The sequence below is a fragment of the Xenopus laevis genome, chromosome 6L (assembly GCF_017654675.1).
Source record: "Xenopus laevis strain J_2021 chromosome 6L, Xenopus_laevis_v10.1, whole genome shotgun sequence".
NCBI classification, from domain to species: Eukaryota; Metazoa; Chordata; class Amphibia; order Anura; family Pipidae; genus Xenopus; species Xenopus laevis.
In genome coordinates, this window is record NC_054381.1 from 109,761,342 (window position 1) to 109,768,535 (window position 7,194).

Sequence of the window (7,194 nt, forward strand, 5' to 3'; positions counted from 1 at the left end):
CCAAACCCCCCATCTGTACCTGTGCCAGCCCAACCCAAGCCCCCCCCATATGTTTCTGTGTCTGCAGCCCAGCAAGCGACTTCAATGTCTTCAATACTTCAATACTCGTGGTAGTAGGCAGCTGCCCAAAGCGCCCAGGGGCCCCAGCCAGCAGGACAGAGCAGACAAGTCTTCAGCGCCGTGTTACTGCTCCTCCGTCTAGGCGCACACAGCAGGTCCTCTCTCTGCCGGGTCCAACTGATTCCATTCCATGCACACACGATTGCGCCTCAGCCAGGGGCGTAACTATAGAGGAAGCAGACCCTGCGCCTGCAGGGGGACCCAGGAGGTATAGGGGCCCCACGAGGCCCTAATTCATATACAGTTTCAATAAATATTGGTAAAACAAGTCAACTGCTAAAAATTTTGGGGGCCTGAAAAATAATTTGCTGTGGGGCCCAGTAATATCTAGTTACGCCACTGGCCGCAGCCGAATGCGCATGTCATTGTCAAAGTGGAAGGCACCAACTCACGCTCCCAGGAGGGGGAGCGCTTTCAAACTTATACAAGAATTAAACAAACCCCAGAGGGGGTTGGGGGCATGGGATTTTTTTTTTTTGTAATGCTTTACAAAAGGTTGGGTTTTATTTAGTCAATAGCCTGTAAGAGAAGAAACCTGATAGCTCATGTCAGTCCACTCACATTGATCAGCTACAGTCCAGACTGCAAAGGAGGTAACATTGGATGTGGGATACTTGTTCTCTCCTGTCTGGGATGTAACCTCTGCAGTGCTTAGTCATTGCATAATTCAGCTGCTGGAGAGATATCTGCATTCAATAACCACCTGTACAGTAAAGGCACCCATTCTTTATTTGAATATTTATGAAATACATAAGGAATAATGATAAAGTAACTACAGACACAGAAGCCCTCACACCCTCTATGGGGCTCCCGCTGCCCTCACACACCACTAGCCCCTCCCCCCATGTATGCACCTTATACTTCACTTTTGCCTTGATCCACCAAGTTATTTCCCTGTGTTCCGCTGGAACAGTCCAACCCTGTGCACAGAGATCAACACTGAATGCAACAGAAACAAGACAAATTTTTTATTATGTTTAGCTTTGGACTGTTCTGTAAACCTAAGAGCAGGAAACCCATGTGTGCAGCTCACAGGATTGCATAGAACTGCACTGCGACTATTTCTAAAAACCTTCCCAGGTCACTGTAGGCATGTTCCTTGGGGAGTATATGTTTCAGTTTTTAACAGACTGGGCTGTCCAACCCTAACAAGGTTCAGCCAACGTTTCTCCTTTACGTGCTTCAGTCTCCTAATAAACAACCAGCTTGTTACACCATATAATGTGTATTGTAAAAAGTGATTTAAAGGACACCTATCAACAAAAAATCATTTCCTCCACCAGAGGTATGGGCTAAAAGAGACTGCATCTGGTTTGGGAGAAACAATAGTTTGCATATGCAAATTAGGATTCGGATTTGGTTCCGTATTTGGCCAAATCTTTTGCGAAGTATTCGGGGGTCCGGCCGAATCCAAAATAGTGGATTCAGTGCATCCCTAATGTGAAACCTTTTAAGTAGTGAAAAGCCTCTTATTTAAATACGTTTTAGAAACTTTGTATCTTTTTCTGGCTGTTCAGTGCAGGAGATCAAAGAGAAAGTCCGGGACATTTCGGTAACAATTCAGGACTGGGGGTTGAGCTGTCCAGCAAAAAAACGGGACAGTTGGGAGGTATGGAATGTTACTGGCCTGTGGGGGAGGGAATGGCTATTATATAACAGGGGCACATACTCAGGGTTGCCACCAGGCCTGTATTCACCTAACTAGCCAGCAAATCACCAGCTAGGGCTGGTGTCAGTAAATATGTATGTCAGACTTACCGACCCGGAAGGAACCGTTGATGTAGAAGAAGACAACCCTTACAGCCCCCTCACAAGTACAACCCCCAATTAGGCACGGAGGGAGGCTAGTGAAGGTGAGGTATGGGAGCCTGAGAACTGGATACTTTGATCTGTAGGGAAACTTCAGGTGCTGGGTAACGTGACTGCAGGGAGCACAGAGAAATACGAGATTAGTAGTGTAACAGCGAGGAGCAGGAATCTGTAGTCACAGAAGAGAAGTTCTCAGCAAGCACCTTAGCGTCAGCCGTAACAGGTCTTGGCGAAGCGTCCAGCAGAAAAGGTGTTAGACTTCAGTGAAGACGTTAGGCCACGTAACCACACGACGCTGAGAGATCAGAAAGATGTTCCAGTAGGCAAATTGGAGAACTCAAGGCTGGATACCCAGGGGTTAAACTTGAAGCGTGGTCAATCGGGCGAACAAGGTTGGCAACGGTAAATCAAGTCCATGCAAAAAGTGCCAAGGGTTAATGTAGTAGGGAAGTCAGATAACTTCCAAACGAAGTACAAGGGGTTAATTCAGCAGAGTAATCAAACAGCAGGCAAGGTCGGCAACAATAAATCAATCCAAGCAAGGTACAAGGGGTTAATGCAGCAGAAAGGTCGAGATACAGAAGCAGAGTCAAAGCCAAGTTCAAATAGAATTCAATAGTCACTTATTCAGAGTGTAGCTAGGAAACTACGATGTCCGAGCACCTGAGAGTCCTCTGCGCTGGGCTAAATGGTGTAGCCTGCGTCATCCTGCTGCGCCGCCTGAATCCCTGGAGCCGGCACCGCGACGCCCTGTGATGACGTCACTGAGACGCACCGTGCTGCTGCTGGAACGCACAGACGCGCTGGAATGCAGAGGGTGCGCTGGAGCGCACAGGACGCACTGCTCGTCGAAGGTAAGTACCTGACAATGTAAGGGTTCTTTACCCATAAAACCCTCCCTCCACTGCCCCTCTCCATTGGCAGAACACTGGAAAGGTTTGGGAATGGAATCTATATGTGGTGGCAAGGGGGATGATGGGCTTAATTATAGGCAGCAAAACAGTTTGTGAAGGGGAGAACAGGTGGATAATTGCAAACTTACCAACCGGTAGCAAATATGGCACCTTTTGTTACAAAACTCCAAATGGCAACATTCAAATGAAATAGATGTGAACTGCACATTTAGTAGGAGGGTCGATGGGAACAAGAGCACCACTTACATGTTTAATTACCAATCCCCCAACACACAACAGTACCAGTACATTGTGCCTTGTTCTATCGAAACTGCAGTTGAGAGGGAGGTGCCAGAAATATTGACAGCATAGTGCAGCTGTGGACAAGGCTGAACTACCACCATCTGATATTAGTGAAATGCTTAAGTATATGTATATCTGAATGTTGGCACACTTTAATAAGCATACTTCAATACAGATCCAAACTGTTGGATCCAATTTTTCAGTTAGCAGTTTTTCTTCATGACTACTAACCTTAAACTTTTAAGGCTAATACATTCTCCTAGTCAGTGCTTACAAATCAAAACTTAGTTAGTACTCTTACGCTTAGGTCAATTTCAATAGGGCAGGTACATAGATAAAGAGAAAAGAGATCCTCTAATGCCCTATACACGAGCCCACCCTAAAACAAATGTGGCATGTCCCTCAAATGGTTGGGATAAAAATGTTAACATAGAAATCTTTAATAGTTAGGACTTTGGAAGGCAATCCCGTTTTAAAAAATGAAAAAACCCCAGCATGTTTTACAACTTTTATGACTTTACAGCGTACGGGATATGATGTCACTGACATAAGATTGAGGAGGATGTAGCTTCATCTTATCAGTTCTCCTGGTCTAAGGTGGTGAAGGAAACTCTGGCGAAAGAGGAAACATTCTATAAAATTTGCGGAGTAACGATCATTCGCCTGAGCAAAAATACGAATGACCATAGGGCGAGAAACTGCACTAGCGATGGTCAGTTTCGCTAGCAAATTGTTGTCTACACCTGTTAGCAAATTGGTGATGTGATAAATTGGAGATTTCTGGCAGATTTTCAATAGCGGTGGCCTCTTTGCCCTTTAGTAAATCTGCCCCTTAGAATTTTTAATTCTCCCCTCACAATCCCTATTCGAGGATTGATTTTTTTTCTGAGCTCTTTCTAACCCAGTAGACATTATAGCAGGATTTAAAGATTTTTATTCTTCATTGTACTCTTCTCAGCCTTTGACTTCAGGATACAATATCTATGCCCCGGATTTCAGCTTCAGATAAAGCTACACTTAATACTCCCATATATCTTGTCAAAGTTGAAACGGCAATTAAACAACTCAAGAATAATACTGCCCCTTGACCAAATGGCTTCCCTCCATCATACTACAAAGAATTCGGAGATATATTATCCCCTCACTTAATGATATGCTAGCAGGCCATTTACTGCCATCTGAGATGCTTTCTGCTAATCTTTCCCTCATTCCGAACCCAAATAAAGACCACACAAATATTCAGAACTATCAGCTAATATCAGTCTTAAATGTGGATTTTAAATTATTCGCTAAGATTCTGGCTACTAGATGGTCAAAATTTCTCCCTTCTTTAATACAGCCAGACCAATGCAGTTTTATTCAGGGCAGTCAAACAACTGCAGAATAATTAACATAATTTCGGACGTGAGTTCCTCCAATTCCCCTTTATTAACCTTGATACTTGACATCCACAAAGCCTTCGATACAGTGTCCTGACAGTATCTACTCTCTCGGTTACCTAGGTAAAACATTGATGGGGCCTTTTTGGATGATTATATGTATTGTGGTAGAGTGACCAAAAAATGTGGGAAAAGGTTTGTTTTCCCTTTAAGATCTCCATAGTGGGAGAGGTAGGCACCAGGGTGGGTGTTAATAGACAGAGAATATGTTCTCTGTTTAAAGGCTTTGGTGGCCAGGTCCTGAAAGCCGGAGTATTCTGGAAAGAACAGGCAAGCCAGGTACTCCAATCCAGTAGTCCAGCTCATGGATTAGCGCTCACCTTCCACAGAAAGGCTGTCCTGTGGAAAGGTATTTAGTTCTAGTGAGCCTGTTAGAAATCTCTCTCAGAAAAGGGCATGGAGCAGGAAGGATATCTGCCTATGTGAGGAACTCCGAGAGGGGCTGGGGGTGCCACTTGTCATTGTGAGGTGCAGAAAGAGAGACAAGACCAAGTAACAGAGAGTTGGTCTGAGTAAGACACTGGAGAAAAGCCAGGAGGCTGAGCAATCCCCCAGGACATTTGTGAGTATAGGGGTGACCCCTACTTATGTGTTCACTTACTGGTAGTCCACAAGGGGCCCAGTTTAGTCAGGGCACTCTTCATGTGTGAAGGTAGAGCCCAGTAGGCAGGATTTATTTTTATAATTTGTTTTGTATCCTGAAATGGTCACCCCGTGGTGTGAATAAACTGCCTTAAAAAAAAGGAAAGTGTCTGTTGTGGACCCTGCAGCTTACAGTATTATATGTAAACCATATTGTCTAGGCCTCCTTGTCTCAGTGTCGGACTGGCCCACTGGGATACCAGGAAAACTCCCGATGGGCCAAAGTGTCAGTAGGCCCTCCTGCTTCTAAACATTTGGCTTATTTCATGGCCATTCCCTATTACTATGAGAATAAAGAGGCTAAATAGATGGAATAATATGTTATAGTATGGAAAGAAAAGAGAATAGGAGAATAGAGGTTGAGTAAGGAAAGGAAGAAAATAATACTTAGAGTGGGCCCCTGGTCTAAAGGTGTTTGGGTGGGCCCCTGGTGTCCCAGTCCGACACTTTTGTCTGGTATGCATTGTTCAGGAATCTAGATTCGTAGGAGTACTCATCAGGGTTGCCTGTTATCTCTGTTATTATTTAGTGATCGAGCCATTGGCTCATTTCTTACTGAACTCTCTGGGCGTATCTGGGTATAAAAAAAGACACCCAAGAAAATAAGATCACATTGTATGCAGACAATCTTTGCCTTACAATTACAAAACCCGAGGAACCTCCCCAATTTATTTCAGATATTGGATAGATTCCATAAAATCTCAGGTTTGAATGTAAATTCAAGTAAAAGAGGCACTTCCTATAAATGTACCTGAACCACAAGTGAAGCTACTAGAAGTAAATTTTCCCTTTCACTGGAGGAAAGAGACAGTTGGTGACTCGGGACTTAAACTTACTAAATCATACGCAACGCTATATAAGAATAAGTATACACCGAAATTTCAACAATTGTCCGCATCCTAGTTGACTGGGATAAACTCACAATATCTTGGTTCGGCCATATAGCAGCTGTGCGTATGATAGTTCTCCCTAGATTACTATATTTATTTTGCACCTTACTATAATGGTAGAAAAACCCCCGAAATATTGACATTTTGCAGCAGAATGTCCTCAACTTTATCAGGCAGAATAAGCTACATAGAGTTAGTAAGGATATAATATATAGCACACAATATTAAGGAGGCCTAAAAGTTCAGCAATTATATAATTATTACAGAGCAGTCAGGCTTGCGCACATCGGGTTGAGCACATCGGAGCTCACGGTGATTCTCTTTGGGAATCTTAGTGTCTTCTTCCTCCCCTTCGGCAATTTCCATCTCTTTCGGCGCATACGCAGTTGTCGCGAACCGGAAGATCCAACTGTGCATGCGCCATTACGCCACTCACTTCACGAAGATTACTGAAGAGAAGAAGATGGCACCCGTGAGCTCCTCTGCGCTCACTTTGCATGTGCAGTCACTATTTGGACTATGCAAGGATATCAGATATTACATAACTTGGGGCCTTAAGTCACTTCAAATTTTGAAGGATGCAGCTCAGATAAAAAAAACAAATATATTCGATATAATCAAATTAAAATTTTTTTTTCATGTGCCCCACATTTGACCACGCTAGAGGGCTCACTGATTGAGCAAGCTTGCCATCACCCATTAACTGTAACAAACTATATCTCATGGATCGATAACCTAATTATAGAGCAATCTCCAGACTCGGGGAGGCCCATTTATCAAAGTCTGAATTTAAATCAATATTTTTTTAAAAGAACTCTGATCAAATCCGCGCTGATTTTTTCTCCTTATTTAATTAATACACTTTTCTGAAAATTTTGTAAGCATGAAAAAAAACGGGATAAATACGAATTGTACAAATTTTTATATTTTCCACCCGAAAACTTTTTCTTTTTCTGATGTATGCCTGAAAACCAGGAAATCTTCAGATTATTGCAGAAACCAAGCACAGATCAAAAAATCTTTGGGACTTCTCCCATTGACTTATCTGCAACCTCGGCAGGTCTGAGATGCCAGATTTTCAGATTCAGACTTTTTCTA